Raw genomic sequence first — 22,181 nt, forward strand, 5'->3', positions numbered from 1 at the left:
TCATAGCAGTTAATTGTTGAATACCCTATATTCAAATAAGGGAATTGGTGAATATCTGATAGTCATAGAAGTTCCTTGATGAATATCCTATTGTCATAGAAGTTACTTGATGGATATCTTATTGTCAAAGCATGTACTTAATGAATATCCTTTTGTGATAGCAGTTACTTGTTGAATATGCTATATTCAAATTAGGGAATTGATGAATATCCTTTAGTCAAAGCAGGGACTTGGTGAATATCCGATAGTCATAGTGGGTACTTGATGAATATCATACTGTCATAGCAGTTTAATGAAGAATATTCTATAGTCGTCAAAGCAGGTACTTGTTCAACATCATATTGTCTTGGCAGTTACTTGATGAATACCCTTTAGTCATAGCAGGTACTGGATGGATATCCTATATTCTTAGCAGCTACTTGTTGGATATCCTACATTCAAATTAGAGAATTGATGAATATCCTTTAGTCAAAGCAGGTGCTTTTTGAATTTCCTACATTCAAATACGAGAAAGGATGAATATCCTATAGTCATAGCAGTTACTTGAGAAATATCATATTGTCATATCAAGTTCTTGATGAATATCCTATTGTCATAGAAGTTACTAGATAAATATCTTATAGTCATAGCAGCTTCTTGTTGAATATCCTACATTCAAATACGAGAATGGATGAATATCCTATAGTCATAGCAGTTACTTGATGAATATCATATTGTCATATCAGGTACTTGATAAATATGCTATAGTCATAGCAGTTACTTGATGGATATCCTATTGTCATAGCATGTACTTGATGAATATTCTATTGTCATAGCAGTTACGTGTTGAATATTCTATATTCAAATAAGGGAATTAATAAATATTCTATAGTCAAAGCAGGGACTTGGTAAATATCCGATAGTCATAATAGTTCCTTGATGAATATCCTATTGTCATAGCAGGTACTTGAAGACTATCATATAGTCATAGCAGTTACTTGATAGATATCCTATTGCCAAAGCATGTACTTGATGAATATCATATAGTCGTAGCAGTTACTTGATGGATATCCTATTGTCATAGGATGTACGTGATGAATATCATATTGTCATAGCAGTTACTTGTTGAATATCCTATATTTTAAATAAGAAAATTGATGAATATTCTCTTGTCATAGCAGTTACTTTATGGATATCATATTGACAAAGCATGTACTTGATGAATATTATATTGTCAAAGCAGTTACTTGATGAATATCCTATAGTCAAAGCAGTTCATGATGAATATCCTGTTGCTATATCAGATACTTGATAAATATCATATTCTCACTCAAAGCAGGTACTTGTTGAATATCATATTGTCATAGGAGTAACTTGACGAATATCATATAGGCAATGCAGTTGCTTGTTGATTATCATATAGTTATAACAGGTTCTTTTTTAATGTTCTATTGTCATAGCAGTTACTTGATGAATATCCTGCAATCATTGCAATTAATTAATGATTATCCTATTGTGATAGCAGTTACTTGAGAAATATAATATTGTCATAGCAAGTACTTTATGAATATCCTATTGTCAAAGTAGGAACTTGATGAATATCATACTGTCGTAGCAGTTTAATGACGAATATTCTATAGTCAAAGCAGGTACTGGATGGATATCCGATAGTCATAGCAACTACTTGTTGGATATCCTACATTAAAATAAGAAAATTGATGAATATCGTATAGTCGAAGCAGGTACATGATGAATATCCTATAGTCATATCAGTTACTTGAAGATATCCTATTGTCATCGCAGATGCTGGATGAATAATCTGCAGTCATAGCAGTTACTTGATGAACATCCTGCAATCATAGCAGTTACTTGATGAAAGTCCTATTATGATAGCAGTTACTTGAGAAATATCTTTTTGTCATAGTTGGTACTTTATGAATATCCTATAGTCAAAGTGGGTACTTGATGAATATCATACTGTCATAGCAGTTTAATGAAGAATATTCTATAGTCAAAGCAGGTACTTGTTCAACATCATATTGTCATAGCAGTAACTTGATGAATACCCTTTAGTCATAGCAGGTACTGGATGGATATCCTATATTCTTAGCAGCTACTTGTTGGATATCCTACATTCAAATTAGAGAATTGATGAATATCCTTTAGTCAAATCAGGTGCTTTTTGAATTTCCTACATTCAAATACGAGAAAGGATGAATATCCTATAGTAATAGCAGTTACTTGAGGAATATCATATTGTCACATCAAGTTCTTGATGAATATCCTATTGTCATAGAAGTTACTAGATAAATATCTTATAGTCATAGCAGCTTCTTGTTGAATATCCTACATTCAAATACGAGAATGGATGAATATCCTATAGTCATAGCAGTTACTTGATGAATATCATATTGTCAAATCAGGTACTTGATAAATATGCTATAGTCATAGCAGTTACTTGATGGATATCCTATTGTCATAGCATGTACTTGATGAATATTCTATTGCCATAGCAGTTACTTGATGGATATCATATTGTCATAGCATGTATTTAATGAATATCCTATTGTCATAGCAGTTAATTGTTGAATACCCTATATTCAAATAAGGGAATTGGTGAATATCTGATAGTCATAGAAGTTCCTTGATGAATATCCTATTGTCATAGAAGTTACTTGATGGATATCTTATTGTCAAAGCATGTACTTAATGAATATCTTTTTGTGATAGCAGTTACTTGTTGAATATGCTATATTCAAATTAGGGAATTGATGAATATCCTTTAGTCAAAGCAGGGACTTGGTGAATATCCGATAGTCATAGTGGGTACTTGATGAATATCATACTGTCATAGCAGTTTAATGAAGAATATTCTATAGTCAAAGCAGGTACTTGTTCAACATCATATTGTCATAGCAGTTACTTGATGAATACCCTTTAGTCATAGCAGGTACTGGATGGATATCCTATATTCTTAGCAGCTACTTGTGGGATATCCTACATTCAAATTAGAGAATTGATGAATATCCTTTAGTCAAACCAGGTGCTTTTTGAATTTCCTACATTCAAATACGAGAAAGGATGAATATCCTATAGACATAGCAGTTACTTGAGGAATATCATATTGTCATATCAAGTTCTTGATGAATATCCTATTGTCATAGAAGTTACTAGATAAATATCTTATAGTCATAGCAGCTTCTTGTTGAATATCCTACATTCAAATACGAGAATGGATGAATATCCTATAGTCATAGCAGTTACTTGATGAATATCATATTGTCATATCAGTTACGTGTTGAATATTCTATATTCAAATAAGGGAATTAATAAATATTCTATAGTCAAAGCAGGGACTTGGTAAATATCCGATAGTCATAATAGTTCCTTGATGAATATCCTATTGTCATAGCAGGTACTTGATGAATATTCTATTGTCATAGCAGTTACATGTTGAATATTCTATATTCAAATAAGGGAATTAATAAATATTCTATAGTCAAAGCAGGGACTTGGTAAATATCCAATAGTCATAATAGTTCCTTGATGAATATCCTATTGTCATAGCAGGTACTTGAAGACTATCATATAGTCATAGCAGTTACTTGATATATATCCTATTGCCAAAGCATGTACTTGATGAATATCATATAGTCGTAGCAGTTACTTGATGGATATCCTATTGTCATAGCATGTACTTGATGAATATCATATTGTCATAGCAGTTACTTGTTGAATATCATATTGACAAAGCATGTACTTGATGAATATTATATTGTCAAAGCAGTTACTTGATGAATATCCTATAGTCAAAGCAGTTCATGATGAATATCCTGTTGCTATATCAGGTACTTGATAAATATCATATTCTCACTCAAAGCAGGTACTTGTTGAATATCATATTGTCATAGGAGTAACTTGACGAATATCATATAGGCAAAGCAGTTGCTTGTTGATTATCATATAGTTATAACAGGTTCTTTTTTAATGTTCTATTGTCATAGCAGTTACTTGATGAATATCCTGCAATCATTGCAATTAATTAATGATTATCCTATTGTGATAGCAGTTACTTGAGAAATATAATATTGTCATAGCAAGTACTTTATGAATATCCTATTGTCAAAGTAGGAACTTGATGAATATCATACTGTCGTAGCAGTTTAATGACGAATATTCTATGGTCAAAGCAGGTACTTGTTGAATAACCTATAGTCATGACAGGTACTGGATGGATATCCGATAGTCATAGCAACTACTTGTTGGATATCCTACATTAAAATAAGAAAATTGAATATCGTATAGTCGAAGCAGGTACATGATGAATATCCTATAGTCATATCAGTTACTTGAAGATATCCTATTGTCATCGCAGATGCTGGATGAATAATCTGCAGTCATAGCAGTTACTTGATGAATATCCTGCAATCATAGCAGTTACTTGATGAAAGTCCTATTAAGATAGCAGTTACTTGAGAAATATCTTTTTGTCATAGTTGGTACTTTATGAATATCCTATAGTCAAAGTGGGTACTTGATGAATATCATACTGTCATAGCAGTTTAATGAAGAATATTCTATAGTCAAAGCAGGTACTTGTTCAACATCATATTGTCATAGCAGTAACTTGATGAATACCCTTTAGTCATAGCAGGTACTGGATGGATATCCTATATTCTTAGCAGCTACTTGTTGGATATCCTACATTCAAATTAGAGAATTGATGAATATCCTTTAGTCAAAGCAGGTGCTTTTTGAATTTCCTACATTCAAATACGAGAAAGGATGAATATCCTATAGTCATAGCAGTTACTTGAGGAATATCATATTGTCACATCAAGTTCTTGATGAATATCCTATTGTCATAGAAGTTACTAGATAAATATCTTATAGTCATAGCAGCTTCTTGTTGAATATCCTACATTCAAATACGAGAATGGATGAATATCCTATAGTCATAGCAGTTACTTGATGAATATCATATTGTCATATCAGGTACTTGATAAATATGCTATAGTCATAGCAGTTACTTGATGGATATCCTATTGTCATAGCATGTACTTGATGAATATTCTATTGTCATATCAGTTACGTGTTGAATATTCTATATTCAAATAAGGGAACTAATAAATATTCTATAGTCAAAGCAGGGACTTGGTAAATATCCGATAGTCATAATAGTTCCTTGATGAATATCCTATTGTCATAGCAGTTACTTGAAGACTATCATATAGTCATAGCAGTTACTTGATAGATATCCTATTGCCAAAGCATGAACTTGATGAATATCATATAGTCGTAGCAGTTACTTGATGGATATCCTATTGTCATAGCATGTACTTGATGAATATCATATTGTCATAGCAGTTACTTGTTGAATATCCTATATTTTAAATAAGGGAATTGATGAATATTATATTGTCATAGCAGTTACTTGATGGATATCATATAGTCGTAGCAGTTACTTGATGGATATCATATTGGCAAAGCATGTACTTGATGAATATTATATTGTCTAAGCAGTTACTTGATGAATATCCTATAGTCAAAGCAGTTCATGATGAATATCCTATTGCTTTATCATGTACTTGATAAATATCATATACTAACTCAAAGCAGGTACTTGTTGAATATCAAATTGTCATAGGAGTTACTTGACGAATATCATATAGGCAAAGCAGTTACTTGTTGATTATCATATAGTCATAACAGGTTCTTTTTGAATGTTCTATCGTCATAGCAATTACTTGATGAATATCCTGCAATCATAGCAGTTACTTAATGAATATCCTATTGTGATAGCAGTTTCACGAGAAATATAATATTGTCATAGCAGGTACTTTATGAATATCCTATTGTCAAAGTAGGTATTTGATGAATATCGCAGTTTAATGACGAATATTCTATAGTAACCTATAGTCATAGCAGACACTTGACGAATAACCTATAGTCATAGCATGTACTTAATAGGTAACATATAATCATAACAATTACTTTGATTTAAATCATATAGTAGAAACAGTTACTTCATGAATATCATGAATATTCTTTAGTCAAAGCAGTTACGTGAAGAATAACCTACAATCATAGCAGTCACTTGATGAATATCCTATAGTCATAGCACTCTGTGTTTTTTGGTTTGTTAGGTGTATTTTTGTTTGTACCCAACTGATGATATAAGCTTTTTTCCACTAAATTTAATAGTTTATTCTTATGTTGTACTGTTTTATCACTGTCACAGGATATTAGGAGGGTTAGTGTCTTCGAATAAGTTTTAACCAACCACATTCTATATGTGCCTGTCCCAAGTCAGGATCCATTCGTTTGTTGCTGTAAAACATATTTGTTTTCCGGTCATGATTCCGTGCATAAATTGTTTTTACATTTGTCATTTTGGGGCCTTTTATAGCTATGCGGTATGGACTTTGCTTTGATCACCCATATATACCGTATTACGTCACTAGCACACTATGTAACGAATTTATCTTACCGACTATCTTAACGTGTGAAATTAAGACTAGTAATTCTCAAAATGAGCAAGTCTTCAATACTGTTAGCGCTAAGAAAATACTTCCATTGATCCTACAAAAACAGATGCCAACAATAACGACTTGTAAGGTTTAAATGTGTTTTATGAATTTGTTTCAATCTTAATCATCAATTTCTTCGTCTGTTGGAACTTTTAAGAATTTTTCTCAGTACCGTTTTGTTTTTACAAAGGGACATAACACCATTACTAACCGTGTATGAAATAAGCCCCGCCCCCTTCTTACCTAATAAGGAATACAAAGGGACGTAACTCCACTACTAACCGTGTATGAGATAAGCCCCGCCTCCCTACTAACCTAATATCAAATATACACGGTTTGCACGCGGACGCTTTTAACCAATCATATTCCTGGAAATGTATAGGAGGTAAGATAATAGAATATTCATCAAGTAACTACTGTGACTACAGGATATTCATCAAGTACCTGCTTTGACTATAGGATATTCATCAATTCTCCTATTTGAATGTATTTACATGTACATGATTTGGAGCAGATTTTATTTTGCAGGAATAAATTTGTATTTCAGAGAGAAATTTATTCATAAAATAAGAAGGATTAGCATTTTTTTTTTAATAAAATAGAAATTGGATTCCAAAAAAAAGGGAGGGTAAGATGGGTTTTTGTGGGCATTGGATGATTTACAAAGATAAATTGCATGTACGCATCATGATAGATGTAAATTCTGAAGCTATAATTAGTTAATTTGTTAGTTTTCCCATTTCAGTGGCATGAAAACCCCCCAAAATACTAAGCGTATAATTTCGACGAATACTCTCGACTTACAGTGTAATGTAACATTTTGCTCACATTTTTTAAAATTTTACCCCGAACATTTTTCTGAGTAAAAGCAGTTTGAAGTGAATGTCAAAATTTGAACATGACCTTGTCCTTGACCTAATTTTCTAAGTTGGGACCCAAGGACCTTCAATAAAGCGACTCTATGTTTATACGGCTTACGGTTTATGAGTTTATATGCATATCACTTATATCAAATGCATAAGGGGAAAGAACTTTGGTGCAATCCAACTCATCATCTTGAAGATATAGCAAGTACTTTGGTAAAATAAATTTGTCGTAATTTTTTACGGTTGTGAAGGAGTAGTGGACACAAGGAAAACAGTGTTCGGGGAGATAACACTTACAATGTAAAGTGTACGGTTTAACAGGGTCAGTTTCAAAAGCGCAATAACTGTTCGATATCATATGCGAAAAAATCTAGGCGACATCTTGCGAAACCACAATACTACGTAAGAACAAAATGTGGCGGAAGAAAAACAATAAATCTCAGAACAAAACCAATAGGTCTTTCCACGGAAAAGTTTAAAGACCTAATAATCAAAACCAAATAAATGGATCTTTCCACGGAGAGGTGGAAAGACCTAATAATCAGAACAAAATCAATAGGTCTTTCCACGGAAAGGTATAAAGACCTAAGTAATATGATTGTCAATGAACTATGAAAGTTTTACTATTATTCTAGCAAATAACCTTATGTCATCTCCGTGCCTATATCATCGTCCTAAAAATATATGAAATATTTGCCTCTGAACGTTAATCAACCAATAATCGATAATTCATTAATATGTCAAACCATTGAAGGTAACATGGAAACTACGTACAAACTAGTATGATTGTCAATGAACCATAAAACTTATACTATTATACGACCAAACAGCCTTGTCTCTATATTATAGCCCTAAAAAAACATGAAATATGTGCCACTAGATGTTAAGCGACCACAATCAAGATTTCATCGCTATATCATTTCAAACCTTATACAGAACATGAAAACTAGTTATAAATCAATATGACCGTCAATGAACTATGGAAGTTATACTATAATACTAGCAAACAACCTTCGGCCATCACTATATCATCGTCCTACACATACATGAAATATTTGTCACTGGCATTAAAACAATCACAATCAATAATTCGTCGTTATTTCAAGTCAAACCTTAGTTGGAAACATGGAAAATAAATACAAATTAACATGATTGTCGATGAAATATAGATGTTATACTATTATACTAGCAAATAACCTTAGGTCATCACTAGCTATATATATATATATATATATATATAGCTATTTCATCGTCCTAAACATATATGAAATATGTTCCACTGAACGTTAAGCAACCAACAGTCAATATTTCATTACTATTTCAAACCAGTGAAGGTAACATGGAAACTAATATGATTGTCAGTGAACTATAGAAGTTATACTACTAAAAAAGCAAACAACCTTATATCATCACTATACCATCATCATACACATACATGAGATACTTGCCACTGGGTTTTAAGCAATCAACAATATATAATTCTTCGCCAATCGTATCAAACCTTAGAAGTTACCATGCAACCTGATTACAAATAATATGATTGTCAATGAGCTACCTATGGAAGTAATGCTATTATAATACAACAGATCGTTGGCGTTTTAATGGGCGGAGTTGCCTTCCTGGAAATATTTTATATTGCTATATTTGACAATGACCATAATAATAAACAATAAAATAAAGCAATATCTTACAAAAATAATATCAAATTGCACAAAAGAACGAGAAATAATGGATTTAATATATTCAAAGAAGACGGTGAACAAAAACTATTTGAATTTAATTCCTTTACAAATTGCGAGAATTATTAGAAACAATAGCAACATGTACAAAATTTGTTTCTGAATATATTCTGTCTATAGATATTCATTGGTTACAGTTCTGCCAAATTAAAATATTTTGATTCTTTCAGATTAAGCTGTCTGCCTGTGAGGCTTAGGCCGTGTTCACACCAAACGCCGTGTAGAGTAAACATGTTTACAATTAGTTTAGTGTAGTGTACACTGGTTTCACATTACATTTGTTCACATCTATACACCGTGTTTAGCTACCTGTACATAAGATATGTTCCCACTTGTAAACTATATGTCATTTAGATGTTCATTACGTAGAACTAAATTCAAAATATTTGGACAATTTTTCTAGCGATAAGGGAACAACCATTTGACTTCAAAATGGGGGTGGGGATGGGGGGGGGGGGGGGGGGTGGTGGTTTGGAATGGAAATATTCCGATCCCCAATTTGATAAAATAAAAATGGTCATACAGATGATAAAAAAATATTATGAATCAAGAGTTCCCCCATACATTATAGTGTTAAATATTGAAAAAAAAAAAGAATTTGATCACCAGCATCGAAAAAAAGAAATAAAAACGTACGCACGAAAAAAATCTGACTCAGATAAAAAAAAAATAACCCTCCCCCTTTTTTAAGTTAAGTGGTTGCTACTTTATAAAAGGCATTTTTATAATTTGTAGTAGTTTGAATATACTAGAGATGTCTCGATTACGCATTAGAAAACGTTAGCTGCAGCAGCGTGCTTACAGCCGAAAAAAAGGATTGAGATATTAGGGATCACTACATTTTTATCTTTTCTGTTCGTTTCAAATGGTATTTCTTCTCCAAGGAGTATTTAGTAAAGGAATAGGGTAACGTTTTTTTTTAATTTATTTTAAGTGTTATTTAACGGATCTGATATACTAGACAAACATATCATTTACCTCACACTTTTTTTAGTCATGCATTTATGCGTGAATCGTTGTTTGAGTAAAGACCAGTGGCGAATATTTCTGTGTACGTCAAGTTGATTCGGGAAGACCTTTTCAAATGAATTAGGCAGCAACTATTTACTTCATTTTTTGTGGAGGGGAGGGGGAGTGGAGGACGGGGGACGTGAGCTATTGATTTTTTTCAGGACAAATTTTGGTGACAAGTCAAAATCAATTTTAGCATTATAAATAGTGGCAGCTGAGGGTGAAACAAACAATTTTTTTTTCAGGGCCAAAAACTGGAAACATTTTTTGTTTCCAAAACAAAATCCATAGCTCACCACCCCACCCCCTTGCCTTTATGTTTTATAATCAACAATAATAATAGCCTCCCCCCGAAAATCAATTGGTAGCTGCCTTATGGGTTCGGCAATGATGCTGCTTTGAGTCTTGATCAGGGGTTAATGAAGTACGTTATTTAAAAAAAAACAAAAAAAAACTGTAAAATTTAGACAACAATTTCTGTAAAGAACTATACTAATAATTATCAAAAATATCAATTTTACTCAAAAATAGTTTCCTCCTTAAATATATACACGGTAAAACTAATGTCCTAAATGCCTAGTTTTGTGTACACTTAACCTACACAAGGCCTACATTGACTATCGACTGTGTGTAGATAAAACATCATTTAAACTACATGTAAACATTGAGTTTTATCAATGGGAACGCAATTGTGTTTAGTTTACGTGTGAGTTACACTAACACAACACCGATTTTAGATCAATGTGAACACGGTCTTACTTTCTTTTACAAATGTTTCACCGTCTATATGATTCTTTTTTGTTTCTCTTGATAAACTTTATTTAATTATGTACAAATAGATATTCACTAGACAGTATTTGTCGGCCTCTGATGAGGGTTTACCTTGGAATATTCCTGAAAGAACCCGAAACATTGCATATTAAATTCTATAGAATTAAGCAATATAAAGTACGTAGTGTCAGGTCAGAAATATTGATGCCATACCATGAATAAGTGGATTTATGGTTATTATATACACCAAACAAATAAAAAGCTACTTTCTCGGCATTTCTTTTAATTTAAAAATTAAAATCTGGTAATGATCAGTTGATATTGCAAGAAACTTTTCTGTACCGCATTTATTTGCTAAGGTTTGCTTCTTAATTACACAGTAAAATTATATGTGTCCGATTTTCCAATAATTAGTTCTGTAGCCCGAGTTGTGACTGGATTTACAGGTGTGCGATTGCGCAATTTATTGCCCTCCAATTAATCACCTGAAATTAAGCTGGAGGTGAAGTTCTAAATGGATTATCACTTGGTAATTGTTTTTACAACTAAACAAATTACTTTATTTAAACAGAAGCACTGGGCAATACTATGGTATTCAATCCGGAAAAACAATATATGTCACGGTACATATATATTATATATATGTGTGTCTTTGTTAATGATAAAAAAAAAATGCACGATTTTTTAATATAAAATATTTGATATAAAAAAAAATATTTTGTTATATTAAAAATAATAAATGATGCATTAATATAGAAATTAGAAAGTAAATTATTCTACAACGACTTGCCATGTATATGAAATTAGTACCAGTTATAACTTATTAACTTTGTCACGGTAAAATTATTATAAGTATAATAATTAATAACTGTAAACTTGCATGTAATATAATTTCGTCTCAATTTTTACAGATAAACAGTATTCTAAAATACTATTAACTGCCGGTTGTTGAGATCTAGCTAGACGATCAATTTGACTTAAACGCGTTGTCATTTGAATCGATGGATATGATTGGACAAAATTAATTAGCATTGTCGATAACCTATTGTGATTGGGTACATATGAATTGCTATCGAAAACAGGGCGTAAATGCATTTAAGAATCGCCCGTTAAACTGTAATTATCCAATAATATGGTTCCCGCGTTCCTTTATTATAGATTGTCGACTGTTAATGCATTTATGATCGATAATGATAGATTGTCGACGATAATTTCGTAAATGCATTTACAAACGTAAAGTATACTTTACGCCGTACATCTATAATGGTCGACCGATAATCTATCATTATCCCCGATAAATTGTGATTATCTCATTTATGTGGTTCCCGCGTGCCATACCTTTAAGTCAAATTGATCGTCGAGCTAGATCTCAACAACCGGCAATTAATAGTATTCTACTGTTTATCTGTAAAAATTGAGACGAAATTAATTACACGCAAGCTTACAGTTATTAATTATTTTAACGTTTGCAACAGAGATCAACAGACACGAATCCTGGGAATATCAATTATTATACTTATAATAATTTTTCAAAGCAAATAAGTTATAACTGGTGTGACAAAAATGCAGTTTAGACATAAGACAATATTTGTAATTTATCGTTGAATTGTAATCCATGATTAATTACCCATTTGAACAGTACGTTAACGAAAACTACATATATAAAAACATCCTTTTATCCTCGGTTGTTACGAGACGCGTTAATTGTTGCTAGGGTGCTCTCTTCGAGGTCCGCGCTCTTGGTATATAAAGACACTGATTTGTAGTGCGAGTTCGCCATCATCCATTACATTCAGTCACTTCTTCTTCTTCTTCTTTAGGTTTCTAGCGATCCTTCAATTATTGAAGATTATTCGCCAGGCGTCGACTATAAAATTTATAATATACACTTAGGAACAAAATCAAAAATAACAAAATCAAAAAATCAACATAACGTAATTTACATTTGAAAAAATGAATTGTGATAAAACTATATACATTTGATAACAGAATAGTTAGGGATAGAATATGGGGATGAGAGCAGATTCTGAGATCATACTCTTGAATCCCTGTACTGTACTGCATGATACTATTTGTTGTGGCAGATGATTCCAATTTATAACAGTTCGTAAATAAAATGAATATTTATAACTGTCTTTGGATGTTTGTATTTGCCTAAATGAGTGTGGATTGCTATGTCTGGTTCTATTGTCTAGTGGGATCAAAAGGTTATGTTTAGGGACTGCAACAATTTCATGTATAATAATGTAAAAGAAAACAAGTCTGTATCGTAAACGCCTAATTTTGAGTGGGTACCAATTTAGGTCTGTCATCATTTCAGTAACTAAGCTGGTGTTATGGAAGCGGTTGCATGAGAAGCGTGCTGCTCTTTTGCTATTTTTAGAAACATAAGGCCACTAGTAATTTTAGGTCTTTTATGGTGCAGTGAATACAAAATTTAAAAAAATTCTCAAAAATTCATTTTCATCTGTATGTAAAATTATTTCATATTTTTCTACACCTGATTCATCCCTCAGTTTGGGAAAGTATGTTCAGTTGATACTGTATTTTTTGTCCAATCACACTGTTTAGATACATTTACCTAAGTAGGGTACACAAAAGAGCAACCTAAATTCTGGAATGCAAATACTACCGTGCCACCTTAACCAAGACATAACAAACTTGAAACCAGTCATGACACCTATGATGCATAGACTTCTTACTTTGGAACATATTACAATAAAGAATACTAGTCTGCACTCATTTCATATAAAAAAAAATTGAAACATTACATCCCTACCCCATCTGGCAGATTTTCACTTTTTTTCATCTTACCATTTTTACTTAAGAAGTGAACAAAACCCAAATATATGATGTTTCAAATCAACACAGAAGTCAAACATGGTGATTTAGGAGGAATTATTGGATTGCCAACTCTGTTTGTGGTTAATCTGAGTAAAAGAACCAGTTTAATCACCAAATCATGAAAACTGATATTAAAGTCCATTCCACATTTTACAGCATGCCTTACATTACTTTAAACATTTTCAGTTTATGAGGGCAATACAACAAGAGTCTTTAGATTGCAGTTAACTATTATTCCGTAACCTGTTTGACAATACATGTACTAGAATACATCTCTAAGTTGACTGTTTGTCTATTTCTCATGTATGCATTAAGTTAAATTATGTCCCCTTACATAATCAATTTGCATTTATTGTGCTTTTCACTGTCAGAAAATCTTAACAACTAATGGTATTTGCATGGAAAATGAATAAACCATTTAATCTTGCTGATATAGCATCATAAATACATTCTTTGTCAAAAATAATGTCTATTCAATGTACAGAAACCCCTATTTCTATCTCTATTTCATACCAATATGAGAGCTAAATGAATAAGTAAGGACCCCTTAACCACTTACTGGTTCCCCAAAAGCTCCTACTGGTGTCATGTAACATCAGAACTACTAATTAAACCTTAAGAAAGCTAGTATAGCTGTACTTATGTTGAAAAAAATAAGAAATTATGCAATTTATTTATTTCTGTGAAAATAATAGGATGAACATGCAACCGTAGAATGTCGCGTCTCAAATTTCAGTGGTTGCACATGTGTCAGACACTGCGAAAAGTTAAAGCGAGCATTTATAATTAAAAATGTATTGCAAGTTACATAAAAATAATGAAGTTTTACTTTCTATGAAAATTTTTACATTATTACCTACAGATCAGGCAAAATTTGCTGAATCAGCAATTTTTACTCTCAGGGGTGGAATTTAAGGCTTGTTTTATCATAGTTGCCCTTAATCAACTTTTTATTGATAAACTTACAAATTGCATAGGTAAAAAAAGTTCCTTCATTGATTTAGTGTAAAAATATATATCCCCCTTAAAGAGCACTCGTAAATAATTTGACAACCCTAAGTAAACAATACTATAAATATATGACACTGTAGCATGCTAGGTTCCGCGGCATGAATACGAGTTGTATAAATTGACTTTATTTCCGAAAGATATACAACTCGATTTTACCGAATATCAACACGTCTCAGTCATTACAGCTGAACGGACGTGCTGGGCCAGCTCTCCTTTACCCGCTATCTTCGATGAGGGTTTACTGTTAGATGATCAACGACTTACTACTTAAGATGACAGAAACCCAAGCCGTACAGATAGACGTAGTAGTTGGCGTACCCGCGTTAACATGCACTCCAAAACCATTGTATCATGGGGAGTGTTATGCCGATTAACGTCCGAGGGCTGTATCCTAGGTATTGGGTGATACGACCTACATGTAACTGCCTCACGGCTTTGCAATCTAATTAAAATATTGATCTCTGATTACGTTATACTACATATATTTAATAAGACATCTATAGATAAAAGCTTAAGTATACCTTGGTGAATTCAATGTTGTGATGTCACAGCAGATCTTAGAATACAGAAAGTTGTTACTTATAACGATATTTTTATGAATTGACAAAAAAAAAGTTTGTCCCGAGTAACCGCCCCTCCCCCTCTATAATTTGGTATTGCCGAAGTGGGAGGCTAAAGTTTAAAAAAAAAACGCGACCTAACAGACTACGGAACAGCAGACAGTTGAACATTTGATATGTTATAAAGACACCGTTGGACACAAAATGATTGCACTGGATAATTACAACTACCACATGATACCCTATGTATTAATTGACATACTTGAACTCGTCTGAGGAATATATTCTCAGTAAACAAAAACGAATTCAGTAAATGTTTACTATAAAAACAGACAACAGACTTGCTGTCTTGAATACATTTGTGGCTTGTATTGTTTAATTCATTTTTAAAGCAACATTTGATCGATTGTCGGTGGCTTAACGTCCAGTGGCAAACATTTCATGCATATTCTAGACGAGAAGTAGTTTTAGAAATTATTAGGTTTAACAAATGTTAAAATGCTCTCATCATTTTGCAAAAGGATATTTTCTAAGCTATTAAAATTGGTACGTCATATATTTTTATACCCCCGCTTTGAAAAAAGGGGGGTATACTGTTTTACCTCTGTCTGTCCTTCCGTCAGTCCGTCAGTCCATCAGTCCATCAATCCGTCAGTCCGGCAGTCTGTCAGTCAGTCCTTCCGTCCGTCCCATGAATATTTTTCGTCATATTTTTCTCAGGAACTACACTACCAGGATTTCTGAAATTTGGTTTCAGGCTTGATATAAGTCAGTTATACCGTGTGATGCATTTTCAGATTCATCACTCGACAACTTCCTGTTTACCGAACACTTGCATATTTTTACACTATTAATATTATCCACTTGCGGCGGGGGTATCATCAGTGAGCAGTAGCTCGCAGTTTCACTTGTTCTGACATAATTTCATATTTTGCTCCAAATCAACACATACGGTTCTGATCACATTAAGAACATTGCCATTTTAATATTTTAGGAACTTATTGTTAGGGTTCACCTGAGAAGGAAGGAATATATATACATTGTATTTATATATGTGTGTAGTTCATGAAGTTCAAACTATATGTATACTAGACTATACTATTATTGTTATTGTCTTATTTATGTCATATATTGTACTATGCTCTTTGTGAGCCGTTTTGATGGAAATTAAAATCTTGGTTTTTTTCTTGTAACTTAAGTCTCGGTAATAATTGATATATATATTAGGGCTTTTGAACCCGTATAAACCCGCTGCATTTGTTTGCACCTGCCCTTTGTTGTTCAGTTGTTGACTTTGTTGGTGTATTAGTTCATTCATAAGTGCTTCTCGTTTCTCGTTTTTCGTATAGATTAGACCGTTGAGTTTTCAGTTTGAAGGGTTATACACTAGCCTATAAGTACTTAAAATTCGGGTGTTTCCTCCATCTTTTTTGATGTAGCAAATAACAATTGATCTTGATCTTTAATGTAAAGTGCAATGGATTTTTTTGGAAAATAAAGTTTGTTTCAAGATTTTGGAGACAAAAAATAATTTGTTTTTTACTCTGAGAAAAAAAAAGTGTTTGTTTCACCCTCAGCTGCCACTATATGTAATTCTAAAATTAAAAGAAAAAAATTGTTTTCGTCTTTTCGCCAAAAAACGTTTGTTCAGAAAAAAAATCCTTGCCCCTCCCCCGAAATTCAAATGGTTGCTGCCCAAAGAGCTATATACCGTAATTTTGATTACTTTTTTCTCAGTAAATTTTTTAATAGATATCTTCTATACTATTTATCGAGAAGACCTCATTTTGTGTGTCGCTTCTCTTCCTTCCGCAATAAATTAATCATCATGCCTCTGTGTCCTATAGGTACCATGTATTGTCGCATTTGTCATCCATTCTTATGATTATTCAGTTTGAGTTATTTTGGGAGAAAAACGAAAAAAAAAATGCGTCCGGATATTTTTCCGACATTGGACGAAATTATAAGTCAGACTAGACATCCGGTTTGCGTTTGCTATGTTGAATTGAGATCATTAATACAATAATTAAACAATGTGGGGCTCAAACTGTCCCCTTGTTTGACCCCTTTATTTATTTCAAAATATTCAGATTGTTTATTATATATTTACCTGAAGATTTACAACACTTATATATATCTTTAATTACTTCAAATATTTTCTTTCCAACACTAAAAGGTTTAGCAATACAACTTTGTAGAAATTCCCCTATAGTTACTAATATCTAGCTTGTATCCAGCTTTATGAATTAGTATGGTAAAATATTTTCTCCAATTTGATAGATATTTACCAGAATCAAGAATTAATTAAAACGCTGAGTAATAGCTTTACAAGTAACAAAACCACTATATTTAATAATAATATAAATTTGATCTGGACCAGAGCTTTTCCAGTTTTTAATTTTTGTATACATTTATGTACTTTATTGATAGTAAAGCAATTTTAAAGGTTAATCAGATACCTCATTCAATAAAAGTCATTAGTTTCTTTTAATATATCGGTTTTAATTTTAGTTTTAAATTCTTTATCATTGTTTACAGTCTCTCCTTGATGCTTCAAATAATGAATATTTTTTAGGAAACCAGCTTGAAGCTCAATTTTATTATAGTGTTCTCATATTTTAATCATTTTTATAATTTTCAATATTGATTAGGGTCTGTATCTCTGAGGGCTGAAAGCTTACTAGAAATTTCCTTTTTAAATTGATTTTTCTTTCTTTTTTCTTTTTATCAATTTTTCACATAGACCAAGAAAATTATTTCTTAAATTTAGGTTATGAGGTATTCGTAATAATTTGGCTAGATTTGATATAGTTTTCTTTACATCAGCTTATTCTTTATCTTCCCATGGCTTTTTCTTTTTGATATCTTTTTACGAAAGGATTTAATCATTTTACATGAGCGCATGGTTAATGTATTAAATATATCAATTAGTTGTTGTTCTACTCTTTCAACCCAGAACAATTTATTTCAAATAATGTATTTTCCAAGTATTTCATCTCTAGGACTGCTTTCTTCTAAAACAGTATATACTGTTTAATTAGAAATAGTCTCCCATTTAAATGTCTATCTCATTATAATTTTTATCTATATTCATATTTTGCACGGATATACAACCTTTAAAAAAAATAGTAAGTTGAGCATCATCAGACAAATATGAAGGTTTTAAGATTTGAAAAAAAACAAACAGAATAAATAAGGTCCACACTGGTCAAGGCATAGTCAATAGTACTACACCCACTGGGTTTAAAACATGTCATGTTTCCCAGTATATCACCAATAAAACGACCGTTCAAAACTCTTAGCTGAGAGGCAATACAGAAATCAGTCAATTGCTTGCCTTGGGAAGTAAAAACTGCATCTAAAGAATTTCTATCTACATTTAATTCTTGAACATAATCCTCTGGAAGTATGTCTTGGAAAGAACTATGACTTTTATTTTCATCTGCAATAAAATCATCAGGATTTGCAATTCGAACATTCAAATCCCTTATTACCAGAACATTAACTTTATCTGACACTTGGGTAATTTCTGTCTTCAATTTTAGGAAATCATCATCAAAGTGGGGAGAATTTAGTCGGGGACGTGTGTGGCACAAATAAATAAATCTTTTTCAAGGTCAAAAACATTCTTGTCTAATTAAACCCGTAAACGGTTTTTTGATGGAGTTAAATCTTTTATTTCAATTATCCCTTTAAAGATATGGGATTTATAAAGAATAGTAAGTTAACCACTGAATCGTCTAGAGCGTCTATTCTTTTTTCTATATTTTTGAAGAATTTTAAAAGTCTTTTGTCTGAAGTATGATATTAATATTCTTATAGAGACCTGGAAAGGTGTTGAAACAAATTATTCAAAAATGTATTACTTATTTATAAAGCTTGAGACAAGCTAGATATTAATAATTATACGGGAACTTCCCTTCAAAATTGTATTTAGGACAAAATATATAAATGTGTAATCTAATACATATAGTGATTATAACACTAATTGTAATTATAACAAATAAACAATCTATTGTCATTAATACTGCATATATAGGTCAATATTCAATGACTGTCATGGCATTTTCCTTGTTGAATGAAATGTTTAGCCAAACATACATGTATATTGTTTAAACTTAAAAACGATCTATTAAAGGTCACGGCTGGTAATCTACACACGCAGAACATTTGGTTCTGCAATAAAAACCGTGAGAGGATTTTTCGGTTGTGCTTGAGTGGAGTAATTGTCACCGCTTCAAAGGGTATGTACATTTCTAAATCTCAATTTTCTTATTCAACTGATCGAAATATTGAAAATCGGAGAATGTCATGCTGTGGTGAACCACACTTTAACGAAGAGATACATGTATCATTTACTGTTGTACGTAGAGTTGAACTCCTACAAAATCAGTTGCCCCACGAGAAATTGCCTAAAAAAGTGACATTTCAATTTTGAAATGGTTCTATTTACAGACCTACAAGTTCAAATTTAGTTTTTTTTCGGGCAATGGGTATGGATGTTGTTTTTGGCGGCGTGTGTGCTGTCCTGTGTTGATAGACGTCTTAATAATTTCAAAAACAACATTTTTCCGTGAAGTCATGCGTGAGGGGATCGGTTCTGATTGAGGACATCGTGAATGCGTGAGGGGAAGTACAGACATTTTTTTTTAATCTTTGGCTTTGTGACTTTTGTTGACTCAATAAATGTGATCAATGCTGATTAAAAGCACAGATTTATCCTTATACTTTAATAGATGTAAACTGATCACTGATTCAATGAAATCAAACTATTAATTGTTTGTTCAATTTCAGAAAATGCCATTGTTCAAAGGAAAAAGGAAAAGAGGAATGAAATTGACTCTCTACAAAAAGCCATGGAGATACAAGTTATCCCCGCCCTCGAAGCGAACTAAACCCTCTGGGAGTAGTCCTGTCGTCAAATATACGTCACAGAGATCACCACATATATCTAAGAAAATGATATCTGGACATTGAGTCTCAAGCACGAGAAAACCGATCCCCGCGAAAAAGTGACCGGACGAACAAGTTATATATAATACATAAAAATAGTAAAATGCGAATTTACGATGACCCATAACGTTACAGTACAACATAAGAACGAACTATAAAAATCAGTTGAAAAAAGCTTAATTAAGATTCATGTTATACACATTTACGAAAGGAGTTATCTCCCCTAAAATAGTTTATTTAAAAAAAAAAGATGATTCTAAAAACGCAAAATTTGATATTTGTTTAAAGATTTTGATTTTTACAATAAATCACCAAATATTCTTTATGTGAATAAAGTCTAACTATTGAATTGCAAATCTGTCTCCAAATTTGCAGATGTGGACAAATAATCGGTCTAGTTTTTACTTGTGGCAAGAAAACAAAATCGTTGACAACATTTTTTGTCTTTATTCTTCGTGAAACATATTATTAAACCTAGGTTCCTACAATTATTTCAAAATCCAATCTCGTAAACTTTTTTAAGCACACTCACATATGTTTTTTCATGAACAATGTAGCCAAATTTAAGTAAGTTTCAACGACTGATAGCTTGAATATAAAGATAAGATTTGTACCTCCCCTCACGCATTCACGATGTCCTCAATCAGAACCGATTCCCTCACGCATGACTTCATGAAAAAATTTAGTTTTTGGAATTATTAAGATGTCTATTAACGGCGGACAGCGCACACGCCGCCAAAAACAACATTCATACCCATTGCCCAAAAAAACTAAATTTGAACTTGTAGGTCTGTAAATAGAACCATTTCAAAATTGAAATGTCACTTTTTTAGGCAATTTCTTGTGGGACAACTGATTTTGTAGGAGTTCAACTCTACGTACAACAGTAAATGATACATGTATCTCTTCGTTAAAGTATTCACCACAGCATGACATTCTCCGATTTTCAATATTTTGATCAGTTGAATAAGACAATTTATATTTAGAAATGTACATACCTTTTGAAGCGGTGACAATTACTCCACTCAAGCACAACCGGAAAATCCTCTCACGGTTTTTATTGCAGAACCAAATGTTCTGCGTGTGTAGATTACCAGCCGTGAAGGTGCCTTAGGTATATTTATCGTTTTCTTAACAAAAGAAACTGCGCTGTGATTTAAACCCAATCTAATTAAAATATTGATCTCTGATTCTCATATGTAGTATAACGTAATCAGAGATCAATATTTTAATTAGATTGATTTAAACCGCGACTTCCACTTTCATAAAATGGAGGATCCGCTGCTTCACATGTACTTTTAACAGTGTAATTGGTGATAATATTGCGATCCAAACACATTAAACTATTCCCAAATAACGGAAATTTAATACCAGTAAGTATAATTGCATGCGTGATCAAAATCTATAAACCTTACCCAAAATACGCATAATCGGTGTGTCGTCAAAAATACAAAAATGGCTGCCTTCGCCCAAGATAATAGTTTAAAAACTTGTGTCGTTTTCGGAGAAACTAGCTAACTACAACAATTTTAAAAGGTTGCTTGCACTGCGTGTACACATGGTAAGTAAAATGTGATTAATCTTATCTTTGAATATTCGTTTATAAATGGGATTGATTTTTTTAAATATGTGTTTTAAACTTCATGTTTCAATATTTTATTCATAAATACACTATTTGTTGTTTTTTTAGTATCTTGAAGTCATGTATGTTTTTCAGGGGCGGATGCAGGAATTTTCAAAAGGGGGGGGTGCTAACCCAGGGCAAAAAGGGGGGGGGGGTGCAAAACATATGTCCCGATACAAATGCATTGATCGGCAAAAATAAAGGGGGGGTGCGCACCCCCGGACCCCCCCCCCCCCCCTGGATCCGCCACTGTTTTTATAACCTCAAATAAATATCTACAACTGGAAAAAGGA

Source organism: Mytilus edulis, chromosome 10 (genome assembly GCF_963676685.1).
Source record: "Mytilus edulis chromosome 10, xbMytEdul2.2, whole genome shotgun sequence".
Lineage (NCBI taxonomy): Eukaryota > Metazoa > Mollusca > Bivalvia > Mytilida > Mytilidae > Mytilus > Mytilus edulis.